The sequence below is a fragment of the Brachycentrus maculatus genome, unplaced genomic scaffold (assembly GCF_059751285.1).
Source record: "Brachycentrus maculatus isolate JH-2025_06_01 unplaced genomic scaffold, ASM5975128v1 h1tg000258l, whole genome shotgun sequence".
Taxonomy (NCBI): domain Eukaryota; kingdom Metazoa; phylum Arthropoda; class Insecta; order Trichoptera; family Brachycentridae; genus Brachycentrus; species Brachycentrus maculatus.
In genome coordinates, this window is record NW_028281009.1 from 500,001 (window position 1) to 512,575 (window position 12,575).

The following is a 12,575-nucleotide window of genomic DNA, read 5'->3' on the forward strand; positions in this document are numbered from 1 at the left end:
ACTCCAGCCAAAAATCGAAACGACAGCTGTATCTTCAAATAATACATTTCACCTAAATGTGAGTGTTTCCGTGTGATGATACACGATACGCGCGTCAAAGGTTTACCATCACTGAAGCTTGAGGAAAACGAAAGCCGTCAGGTAGACGGGGAGGGCAGATGAAGACCGAGAGAGTCGGGAGATGAGGCAGAGCACGAGAGAGACAAGGACGCAGGGCTATTAGCAATAATGGGTAGACTCCAGAACTTGGAAGGTTTCGATGTTCACCTCGACTCTTACGTCGAGAAAGCTAACGAGAGGGGACCTTTTGCGCTTTTATTTAGCATAAAAGCGATATTTCGCAATGACAGCGGAAAAAAACAGGCAGCGGAAATGAATGGTTACAATTCATAGCAATTTTTTATTATTAGAAAATTATATTCCTTCCCCATCGTAGTATATGTATGTTACACTATTCTCCTCTCGAGTAACAACGTTATAGAGTGCATGCATACTTCAAATATTAAGTTTTATACTATTCTCCTCTCGAGTGACAGCGTTAGAGAGTATATACATCGTAGAGTATGTTAAATACTATTCTCCTCTCGGGTGACAAGTTTATAGAGTGCATACTTTGCAGAGTATGTTAAAAACTACTGTCCTCTCGAGTAACAACGTTATAAAATGCATACTTAGTATAGTACTTTAATTACTATTCTTTCGGATGACAGCGTTATATAGTGCATACTTCGTAGAGTAAGTAAAATACTATTCTCATCTTAAGTGACTAGAGTGCATACTCCATAGAGTCAGTAAAATACTATTCTCATCTTGAGTGACAACGTTATAGAGTGCATATTTCGTAGAGTAAGTTAAATGCTATTCTCCTTTCGATTGACGTTATAGAGTGTTTACTTCGTAGAGTATGTTAAATACTGTTCTCCTCTCGAGTGACAACGTTATTGAGTGCATACTTAGTAGAGTAAGTAAAATACTATTATCATCCTGAGTGACAAAGTTATTGAGTGCATACTTCGTAGAGTAAGTTAAATACTATTTATTCTCTTTTCGATTGGCGTTATAGAGTGCAAACTTCGTTTGAAATCTAGTATAACCCATCGCCCATTTCGCATTTTATTATACGAACGAAAGTAAGAATCCTCGGACAATAGTGATGTCACCGCGACACTCGGGACGTTCCGGCGGTCATCTCCGCATCCCGCGGAGAGGAGAGCGGTCCGCGGGGAGGGCCGGATGACCTCACCGAGTCTAGTGACTGCCGGAGGTATATCTGCATGAGGTACAGGAAAATGGAGAAGATAATTCACACGTAGCCGTTATGGCCACCACCGCTGTCCGCTGAGGACCAATCACGTTCCGCACACGTCACGTACCCGGCCGATCCAGCAGCCATGTCGGATGCACTCATGATTAAAGTTCCAGAGAAAACACTCTACTTATCATTAGTTGAAGAAACGGCTGCCCTTATGGTAAAAGTTCCAGAGATAACACTCTCTTTATCATTAGTTGAAGGAAAGGCTGCACTAATGCTTAAAGTTCCAGAGATAGCACTCTCCTTATCATTCATCGTTCACGTTGTGTAATACCGCTTAAAAGATTTAAGAAATATTACACAAAGTGAACGATGACTGATAAGGATAGTGTTATATTACCATACCACAAAGTTAACAATTCTTTTGATTTACAAAATATGTTACAGAGATAGTTTCCTTACATTTCAAAGGGTTGCCGGAAGACAAGACAAGACAAGAATAAATTATTTTACTAATCAAATAATATACAGAATATAGACCAACATGTATTCTATAAAAAAAATGGGCGTGACTTGACGTCCGGCTTTCTACGTGGCCGGACTCAAACTGAATTATATGATTTCGATTAAGCCTTAAACACCCAATTCAATAAATGAATACTACACATAGCTAACCAGGTTCTGAAACAATCAGAATGGCACTATGTTCAATTAAAAAAATGTTGTTCTTATTATACATATACATAACCTTATTATACATAACCTCATTTAAGTAAAAATGAAGAAAAAAATGAGCATACAGCATTTCAGATTTCATTATTAATTATTTTTTAAGTATTAAAGCACCGATAACGGATTTACTAGAGCGTTTAATCGTACGCACAGGTGAGTTCGGCAGTGAAACCGCGCATTTTTTTTACCGAAATGAAATACTGAATGTGCTGACAAACGCTTTTTCGCGAGCCGACAGGTGGCATAACTGAGCTTCGGCCAATTATTCGTTCAAGCAGTCGTGAAAAGGGTCATATGTCAACCGAGACGCTATAAAATTGAAGGACACCAATTTAATCGCGAAATTAATTCGATATACAGCAAATTGAAGCACGGTCAACCGACATTGCAGTCATCGAGCGAATCATTTTGAACTACTTTGAAATGAAATAGCTAAATGTCAAATATATAAAAAATAACTAACTGTCGGGTCGCGGTCCAAATACTTGTTCACAAATCTGGATTATCTCCAATTATAGGAGTTAGTTTTCATATTATTTTTTTGACATCTCATCAAAGATGAATAAGAATATGGAAGTCTGTGCATTTACGGGACTGACGACCGTCATAGGCTGGTTTGGTGATTCAAGAACAATGTTTCAAAATTAGTTCATATATCGTAGTCATACAGGAGAAAGTGACCAAGTGCATTTTTTTACAAAAACGTGATCATTGACTATTTGATATCTTACTAGCTTAATATTGCCCTGAAAAAAATCCCAAGGAATTTTAAACTTGGAAGTATAATATATTGACTTGTTAAAAATGACTAGCTGTATTGATGTTTATTTTCTTACCTAGCAAAAGTGACTTAAATGGCCCTCCTGAACAATTTACGTTTTGGTATTTGATCACTTTCTCCTGTACGACTACGACATGTATATATAACTTCCAAGAATTTAAGTAGTGTGGTTGACAATAATGGGTAGAATTGGTGAATGTTACACGTGTGTAAAGTGATCACTTAAACCAGCCTATGATGGTCGTCAGCCCCGTAAATGCCCTCCATATTCTTATTCATCTTTGATGAGATGTCAAAAAAAAGAGGTTTTCGTGAAAATGGCGAGTGTTTCAACAATTAAGTAGCCACCTCTGAAGTTTTTGCTCGTTATGGTATTGTCGATACTCACACGAAACCGCTTTGATTAGGTACAACCCTTTTGGGTGACATTTCTAACGGCTACCGCTACAATCCAATAATGGAGGTAACAGGTAACAAAATGGCTGATGCCCCGTTACGCCGATGGAGCCATAATATGATAATTCTCGGTATCGACGTAAGCCGTTCGGAATATATTTGTGATGACGTGTGCAGGAATGTCTTATGACCATGGCTATGAAATGCAGGATGTGCGTCCCTGTCGCACGGCCCATCCTCGCGGTAGCCTCGTCTCTGTCCGCCGCGAACTGCAGGCGGACGATAAGGTACCAGCTTCTCGTCGATAATCCAGTCTTCGATCGTCGAGAATTCCACGAGACGAGCTTCACACAAGACCAGACAGAATCTTGTTAAACTGGTAGGTGCATTAAATCACAGTACGAAGGAAATAACGTCTTTAAAACGAATTTATCATACCAAAAGACGAATTAATATAATCGACGAATTCGACAATATTGTATAATAAAGTCTATTGTAATTTTATATATTGTTTCGGCATTCATTTTCTGGTAAGACATTATGAAATTGCACAAGAAAAACACTGTTTTTTTACCACTTGAAATTATTTTATCATGACTAGTTTCGGAAGGTATGCTTCCATCTTCAGCTTATATTTAGACCTGAAGATGGAAGTATAGCTTCCGAAACTAGTCATCATAATAAAATAAACTGAAATGGTAAAAAAAACAAGTGTTTTTCTTTTACAAGTCTATTGAAAATGCGAAAATAATTAGGGTACTAAAATATATTTTTAAACATACGATTTTTAAAAAATCTAAATAACTGAGTGTCGGTTTGTAGTCCCGTGGTTAGGTTAGGCCCAGAAACGAACTCTTGAGTCTGGATTTCTGGATTTTCGGATTTCGGTTTCTGGATTCGAATCCAATTTACCCCAATTTGATACCTATTTTTAATAATGAGAAGCTTAGGCTCACAGAAATACATAGTATGAAATGAACTTTTTTTAATGAATAATAAAAACAAATATATTTTTTTAAGAATGTACACTTTATCGCAATGAGATACTTATTTTTGATAATAAGCCGCTTAGGCTCACAGAAATAGTATTAAATTAAAGTATTTTTGTAAGTAATAAAAATACAATTCGATTTTTAAGGAAGTGTTTATAGTGAAATAAGGAAGGAATGCAAAGCTGAGATAAGCAGTATCGATAAAATTAAGAAAGGTGTGTTGAGACGGTTTGGACATGTAGAACGAATGAGTGAGGAAAGAACGGTTAAACAATTTTATGAGGCGAATGTTAGTGGGAAAAGAAGCAGAGGAAGACCGAGAAAAACATGGCACGATCTGGTATGCCAAATACTTGAAAGTGGTCAGGTTAGGAGTCGTAACAATCGGCGGGTATGTATGAGGAGATGCATGAACGTGGAAGAGGCGAAGAATGTTTGCAAGGACAGAGTGGTGTGGCGCTCTATTCTCTCTGCCTACCCCTGCGGAGAAGCGGCGTGATGGTTAGTTAGTTTTTTTTTAAGGAAGTGTTCATATTGGTTATTTTTTGTTTTTAAGAATAAACTCGTATATAAAAAAAATATAATTTTTTTAACTCCTTACCTTTCAATAACTCTTTTCTTTATAAAAACCATATAATTATTTCGAAGAAAAACTTATTCTTTCAATGAAAAAACGGTGTTTTAAAAAAACAAAGTCAATTACGTAAAATGTTGCCTGGATTTAAAGAAAATAATATATTATTAGATTAAAACCAATATTTTTAGCTTTTCCACTTTTTTTATATTTGACCAGCGACCGGGTTTCGTCGTTACCGACATCATGATGATGTCGGTAACGACGAAACCCGGTCGCTGGTCAAATATAAAAAAAGTGGAAAAGCTAAAAATATTGGTTTTAATCTAATAATATATTAAAAATGCAATTCCATCACGAAGTGTCAGTGGATAATATAAATCTATTAAAGAAAATAAGTTGCGACTTGACAACGAATGCTGGGCCTTAAAACGTATATTTAATTATTATCTTACACGAATTCAACCATGGGTTGATTTCGTGTAAAATACGATGTCACCCTCACACGATGTCTATGTCGGGATAGTCAGCGGAGGTCTGTATACAGAAATAAATATGCACTTGTGAGATCGCCTTTTAATAACGTGTACCTGCGTATAAACAAGTTATAATAAGCCTACTTAAATAATACAAGCAACATTGTTTGATCAGTGTATACGAGATGATAAATGATACATTGTAAGCGTTGCCCAAAGCCTTGTTTATCAATTACCAACTTACCAACCATCACACCGCTTCACCGCAGGGGTAGGCAGAGAGCATAGCACGCCATACCATTCTATCTTTGCAAAACGTTCTTCGGCTCTTCCACATTCAAGCATCTCTTCATACGTACCCGCCTATTATTTCGATTCCTGACCTGGCAACTTTCAAGTATTTGACATGTATCTGATCATGGCAAATTTTTCTCTGTCTTCCTCTGTTTCCATTATCAAATCAATTTGTTTTACCGTTCTTTCCTCACTCGTTCGTTCCACGTGTCCAAACCATCTCAACACACCGTCCTTAATTTCATCCATGATTCTTCTCTCAGCCTTGCATTATTTTCCTATTTCAATAGTCAATTACTATTCAAACAAAGTAATGTAAGGCTGATATTAGCATTATATATAAAATTAAGAAAGGTATGTAGATATGATTTGGGCATGTGAATGGAATGAGTGAAGAATGGATAGGTAAACAAAATTACGAGGCAAATGTGGTTGGTAATAGAAGCAGAGGAAGACCGAGGAAAACTTGGCATTATCGAGTATTTCAAATACTTGAAATTAGTGAAAATGCAAAAACAACACTTTCTGCCCTGTAGCGGGTAAATATTAAGTTTAAAATATGCCGCTTTTGCTGGGATATAGTACATTTTCTGGGCATTCCGAAAACATGCACAACTGAAAATCGACGATTTTTGATATATGACGTTGTTAAAAGGAGGGAGCGAAATAAGCAAGGTAAGTAATAAATGCAACTCAAAAAAATAGCAAATGCAAAATATGTACGGGCAAAATAGTAAACGCACACCTGAACTTAATCTGAACGTGATTGGCTATCCAGCAAACGACAAATGATTCATTATTTCATTCATGTTTTTTTTGCTGCGAGAAAGTGGTGTCATTTTGCAGAAAATGAATTACGAATGCTATGCTCATTCGATGACAAAACTTTGCATGACTCACAAATTGCCAATTTATGTTAAGTTTGCCTTCTGGAAAGGTATGACCGACAGATCTAAAAGGTCGATATTAGAATGGATTGAATCTAAAAAATAGTATGATTTGATTCTTGACACATTTAGAGATTCGTACATTTGTGGTAAGGGCGAAATAAATTTGTGTCGAGTTGTACCCCGTGGTTAGTGTCGTGGACTTTTAAGTCAGAGTTTCTCGGTTCGAGAATACTCTATCACAGTTTGATACGTATTTCTAATAATGAGCCGCTTAGGGTCACAGAAATAGTACGAAATTGAAATATTTAAATAATAAAAACACATTACAATACATATGTATCTTTAAAAATATATATATTGATGCACCGTTGATTTATTTTTGTCTGGCTCCGTGATGTAATAGTTAGCGTGTTAAGCTACCATGCTGGAGGTCCCGGGTTCGATTTCCGGGGGGGGGGGGGTGGTTGAAAATAAATATTAGAGATTGACACACTAATATTTGTTTGATATTACTCTGGACTGGTCCCTGAAGTGGAGGAGTGATCACCTTGCCATCGTGTAAGTAACGATCAAGATAAAACTGCGTCAATACGATGTAGTGCCCTATGCACCATTGGGTGCAGATAAGGATTAGAATAGACGTATTATTGTTAATTAACAACACTTGTTCCGCCTGCGTACTAAAGTGGTTAGCACGTTTGGCTGCCTTACTGGAAAGTCCTTACCGATTCCCAGGGATTTTCATGCTAATTTGTTATTTAATATCATCCTGAAATGCAGGACTAAACGCTTTGCTTTTATGTAATTAACGTTCAAAATAACATTGGTTCGATACGATGCAGTGACCTATGGACCATTGGATGATTAAAGAAAGGTTAGCCCATAAATTTGTGCTATAATAAAAAATACAGATAATATATATGGTGTAGGCGAATATAGATATTTGATTATTTTCATTGATTGATTTAACAGTCACTTTGTGGTAAAATCTATCCATTTTTTATTTAAGGTTTACTTTGTAAACACCACTGTATTTCTTTTAAACGCGATTGATCAAAGTAAACATTTAAATTTATTTATAAATTTGGCGTTTTATTTGCAGAACTCCATTTTAATTTATATAGTAACTGTTAAAACACTGATTTTTGAGTCTACTAAATTGTATTTTATTGTTAAAAAAACACATAAAAATAAAAATTGTCACAATTGTTTCGCCTTGTTATAGCATTTTCAATGTAATGAAATAAATATTTAAACATACAGCTCTGTGTATTAAATGTTAAATCTTCTTTTTTAAGTCTACTAAATTGTATTTTATTGTTTAAAAAAAACACATAAAAATCAATTTTGGGGAAGTTGTTTCGACTAGTTATAGCATTTTCTAACAAATGTATATAAAACATTTAAAACATAAATTAAAATGGAGTTCTACAAATTAAACGCCAAATGTATAAATAACTCATGTATATTTGGTCATAAACTTCATATGAACTTTGCCTTTTTTAACCGTTCTGGCTTCGATAATTTCATTAATTAAATCGGTAGTCACTTTGTTATGAAATGTATCTTTTTTATTTAAGAAATAATGGTATTTACTAAGTAAAACTTGTTTTAAAATATTTCATAATTAAAATATAACTTCGTTTAAAATCACTATAAATATTTTATTTCAACTCAATTATAATGTATACCGGTTTCGGAACTAACCGCTACTTTTTCAAGACTGATTAAACCTTAGTAAAACTTAGTGTTTTAAAGTAATTATCAGTCTTGAAAAAGAAGCGGTTAGCTTCAAAACCGGTAGACATTATAATTAAGTTATAATAAAATATTTATCGTGATTTTAAAACAAAGTGATATTTTTATAATAAAATGGATAATCACAAAGTTACTGCTTCAAATATAAATAATAAAAATATTTCATTATCATTACATTTCGATGTTCCTGTTAGCTTGAAAATGGACAGATTTTTTCGTCAGAAACAAAAGAGGACATGTGGTCGAGCACCTGGTCTGGGCCGGGGTGAAGGGGTGAAGGGGGGGTAGGGGGTATGTACGTTATTTTTTCCCACAGAAGCGAGACAAGCGGAAAGGGGGTGAGGAAGTGCGGGCAGGTACAGAGAGAGGGGGGGACAACAACGGTCGCTGCACTCGAGGAATTTGGCACAAAACACACCGCGAAAATATTACTTTTGAAACACACTTTTTTTTACAGTTTTTCGTAATTTTTTTTCGCGGAATATTGACAGACGCGTCGGTTTATTTTTTTACCGAATACGCGAGGAGGCGGCTCCTTGGACACGCGGGGAAGGGGTCGCGACGAACGCTCCGCGCGCACGCTAAACTGTGACTGGGGAGTCGCGCTCTACCTCGACGTGCCGGAGTGGTCGCCACCAACCGTCGCTGGAAGCCGCCAGCGCCATCTGGTGGAGGGACATGGTACTCCGGCAGCACGGCCAGGAGTAGAAAACCACCGGCGGACGAGTAGAGCGTGTTATAAAATAAAATTATTCTTTATTTCTATCCCTTATCCCCACTTATGGTTCATAGGGCACTGCATCGCATTGATGCAGTGTTATCTTGATCGTTACTTATATGAAGGCAAGGTTCTCAAGGTCACTCCTGCGCTTCAGGGGCCAGTCCATGGTAATATTTTTTATTAATTAAAAAAAAAAATCTTTTCTTAATACATGTACGTATAGTTAATCTGCATTTTTTTTATTATGAAATAAATATAAGAGTGTAAAATCACTAATATTTATTTTCACCCCCCTCCCCCTGGGAATCGAACCCGAGACATCTAGCACGGTAACCATTACACCACGGAGGCGGACAACATGCCAAAAAAGCAAACTAAACGGCTGACGTGTTTCAAGAGAAAACGAGCTTACTGTAAAACGTTTGAGGGCTGATTTTATATGAACATAACAACTAATTAACCATCACTACTAAACAACCACCTATTTTTGCCAGTTGATGAAATGTGATATTACTACAGATAAGTGAACGATGAATGATAAGGAGATTGAGTGCTATTTACTAAGAAAGAGGTAAATCAAAATATTATTTTTTGACATCTCATCAAAGATGAAGAAGTCTGGGCATTTACGGGGCTGACGACCGTCATAGGCTGGGTTAAGTGATCACTTTACACACTTTACACATTCACCAATTCTACCCACTATTGACAACCACACTACTCAAATTCTTGGAAGTTCTATATATATATGAACCAATTTTGAAACATTATTCTGCGAGTGTTTTTGCCTAGAATTTTCACTCATGAATTACATGAAATTATAGTAACTTTAAACATAAAGAGTAAATCCACTCACAAGTAGGCATAGGCTATGAAACTTATAAAATTGAAGCCTGAGTAGGGACATGATAAACGGTGTTGCATAAGCCGTAGCTAGATTTCAAAGTCACTTGGACGTTAGGTAATTCAAAAAAAGAAACATTATTCTTGAATCACTAGAACTTCACTACAGACATCTATTGGTGTCAAAAAATAATATGAAAATAACTTCTGTAATTGGAGACAATCCAGATTTTGTGAACAAGTATTTGGACACACTCAAAATGTTGTAACTAAATAAAAATATTTAAAAAATACATATACAGAAGAAGGCTAATTTGTCGTGATTATTTCCAATTATCAGTTTTTCTTATTCTTTAATATTTACAATAGAAAGTCTCTAACCGATTTATTTTTAAATTGTTCACAACCTGGTCATCATACAGTTTTAAAAAGATGATATTTACAGGTAAATTTTCCCCTAATAAAGCTTAAAATTTTTACTTCACGTGAAGAATAATAAAAAAATCTATTATGGGATATTTTAGTTGATTCTAGGTAGCTAATCGCGTCATTAGTAAATGCCCCCAGGTATTGCCAAAATTGGCGTCGGCACTTGTAAACAAACCAGTTTAATTATGCAGTTCAATGGTTTGTCACCAATATTAAACGGAGTAAACAAAATTAGATAATACAATAGAATGGATCTTTGTCAGACGGGAGGAATATCTAATTCAACATACTCAACCTATAAAGGATTGTATTAGACTCGTTTTGTGTTTATAATAGCTGATATAATTAATATTTTCATTCGTCATTTTCTTTTGGAAAATTCGCATTCGAAAAAACGTTATTTTCGTAAGTTGGCAATGAATGACGTCACAGAAACGATGGAGTTATTTTAATGTTGGTGTCATAGCTAAATTATTGGCGGCTCTATTTGTTGATATCTATGGTAGTGTAATACTTCTGCGTGATTAAATCATAATACACGACTTCTAAAAGCCAAAAACTAGGGGCGCGATAACAAAACATCGTACGTTCATATTAAGACATGACTTTGGCGATAGATATTAGATCTAATTCTAGTTTGTAAAGGTGAATTTTGTCCCAGCGGTTTCCTCGTGGCCTTAATAGCGAAGATGAGTTCTTATCGACCCAACAAACCTCCTCAATCTCACCATATTGGGGTGAAAAGTGAACACAGACGTGTGTGCCTATATGACCCGCCGAAAGAAAGTTATTTTAGTTACCCGCGGCATAATCTGATAAAAACTTAGTCTTCAAGAGCCTACTTTATTTCTTGTTAGCTTTCTAAATCGATAGTAGACTAGTAAACACCAATGAATATAACTATACTTCTATAACATTGGCAAATATTGGAGGGTGTTAGAAGCAAACAATAAATAATCCTCGATATTAAAATTTCAAAAATGAGTTATATTTATGCCAAAATGAAGTTAACACATTAAGCTATTACAAAATAAATAAATCTGTTAAAAAGAGTACCTATCTGAGTAACTTTTTTAATTTAAATTTCACTTGGTAAGTACCACACATTAAATGTATTTTTGACGCGTGCTCCGATGCATTCCAAAAATTGATAGATATTGATTACCACAAAGCTACTGCCAAATCAATTAATGATTTTTTTATTAATTAAGACTACACGTTTTTAAAAAATGGTTGGTAGTTTTTTTCTGCATATACAACAAACTCTCGTATGGGAAAATTATAATTTTGCAACGTTTGGTATATCCTCATTTGTGTTCTTATAATAAGTATACCGAAACAAATAATTTTATATCATTAATATTTTTAATATTTAAAGCATTTACTTGTGATGTATGAAGAATAACCACCGTTTTATTGGTATGAATGTAGTAACAGGCGTGTCTACCAATATTTTCTTGCTATTTTCATTATAAATACGTACTACGTAACGTCGAATTTTCCCAAAGGAAATACATATGTACGATCTCGTATCTTCTATAACAACTCTGTAAAATGGTCGGCATACGAGTACATACTTATATCCATTTAAAATCCGACGATACTTTTTTTATATCAACTATTATGAGACATATTATTTTTTGACATCTCATCAAAGATGAAGAAGAATATGGAAGTCTGGGCGTTTACGGGGCTGACGACCATCTTTGATGAGATGTCAAAAAATAATATGAAAAATAACTCCTATAATTGGAGATAATACAGAATAAATACTCAAAATAAGTAAACTGTTATGAGGATTTTTAAAACGAACATCCTCATATTTCAGATGGTTGCATTTTGAAGAAAAAAAATAGTTTTATCATAAACGAATGAACTAACGTTTTAAAACGAGAAAATGTGATTAAATGTGGGGCTATTTTCATAGTTTAGGGTGGCTATTTTATTTGAATTTTTCAGGGTCCGAAATTATTTCATCATAAACGAATGAACTAACGTTTTAAAAGCAGAAAATGTGATTAAATTTGGGGCTATTTTCATAGTTTAGGGTGGCTATTTTATTTGAATTTTTCAGGGTCCGAAATTATTTCATCATAATTATCATCACATCGCATCAAGGCTGAGTGTAATGTAGTCATTGCGTCATGGTTTACTCAACAGCAACGAAATTTAACATTGATTTTAATTACACAATGATCATTTTAGCGCGGGTGGTTGCATTGTCTACCAGCTATCCTCAATTGACTCGGAATTGTACTAAATTACAGGAAACAAAACACTTTTCCCGGCGATATAAAGCGATCCAATAACAAGTGTCCATGTTTTTACACAATGTGTGTCGAGCATATTATCGGATGATCAGTGCGTGTGTAAATACATATTTTATAACAATCAAAACTTAATCACTATTTATTCTAAAGATTTTTATTAAAATAAG

General features: G+C 35.0%; 1 protein-coding gene across 5 annotated transcripts in view; it reads right to left on the reverse strand.

The window, feature by feature from the left end:
• numb (NUMB endocytic adaptor protein) overlaps positions 1 to 12,575 on the reverse strand; it is a 50,622-nt gene that overhangs the window by 35,366 nt on the left and 2,681 nt on the right. The window contains exon 1 of one of the 5 annotated variants that reach the window (XM_088265818.1): positions 8,578 to 8,739. The exons of 1 other annotated variant lie outside the window; for it this stretch is intronic. The gene's annotated coding sequence lies outside the window, so the exon portion shown is untranslated. Of the gene's footprint in view, positions 1 to 8,320; positions 8,740 to 12,575 lie in introns of those variants that run through there. 3 more of the 5 variants (XM_088265817.1, XM_088265822.1, XM_088265819.1) reach the window with 3 other exon arrangements.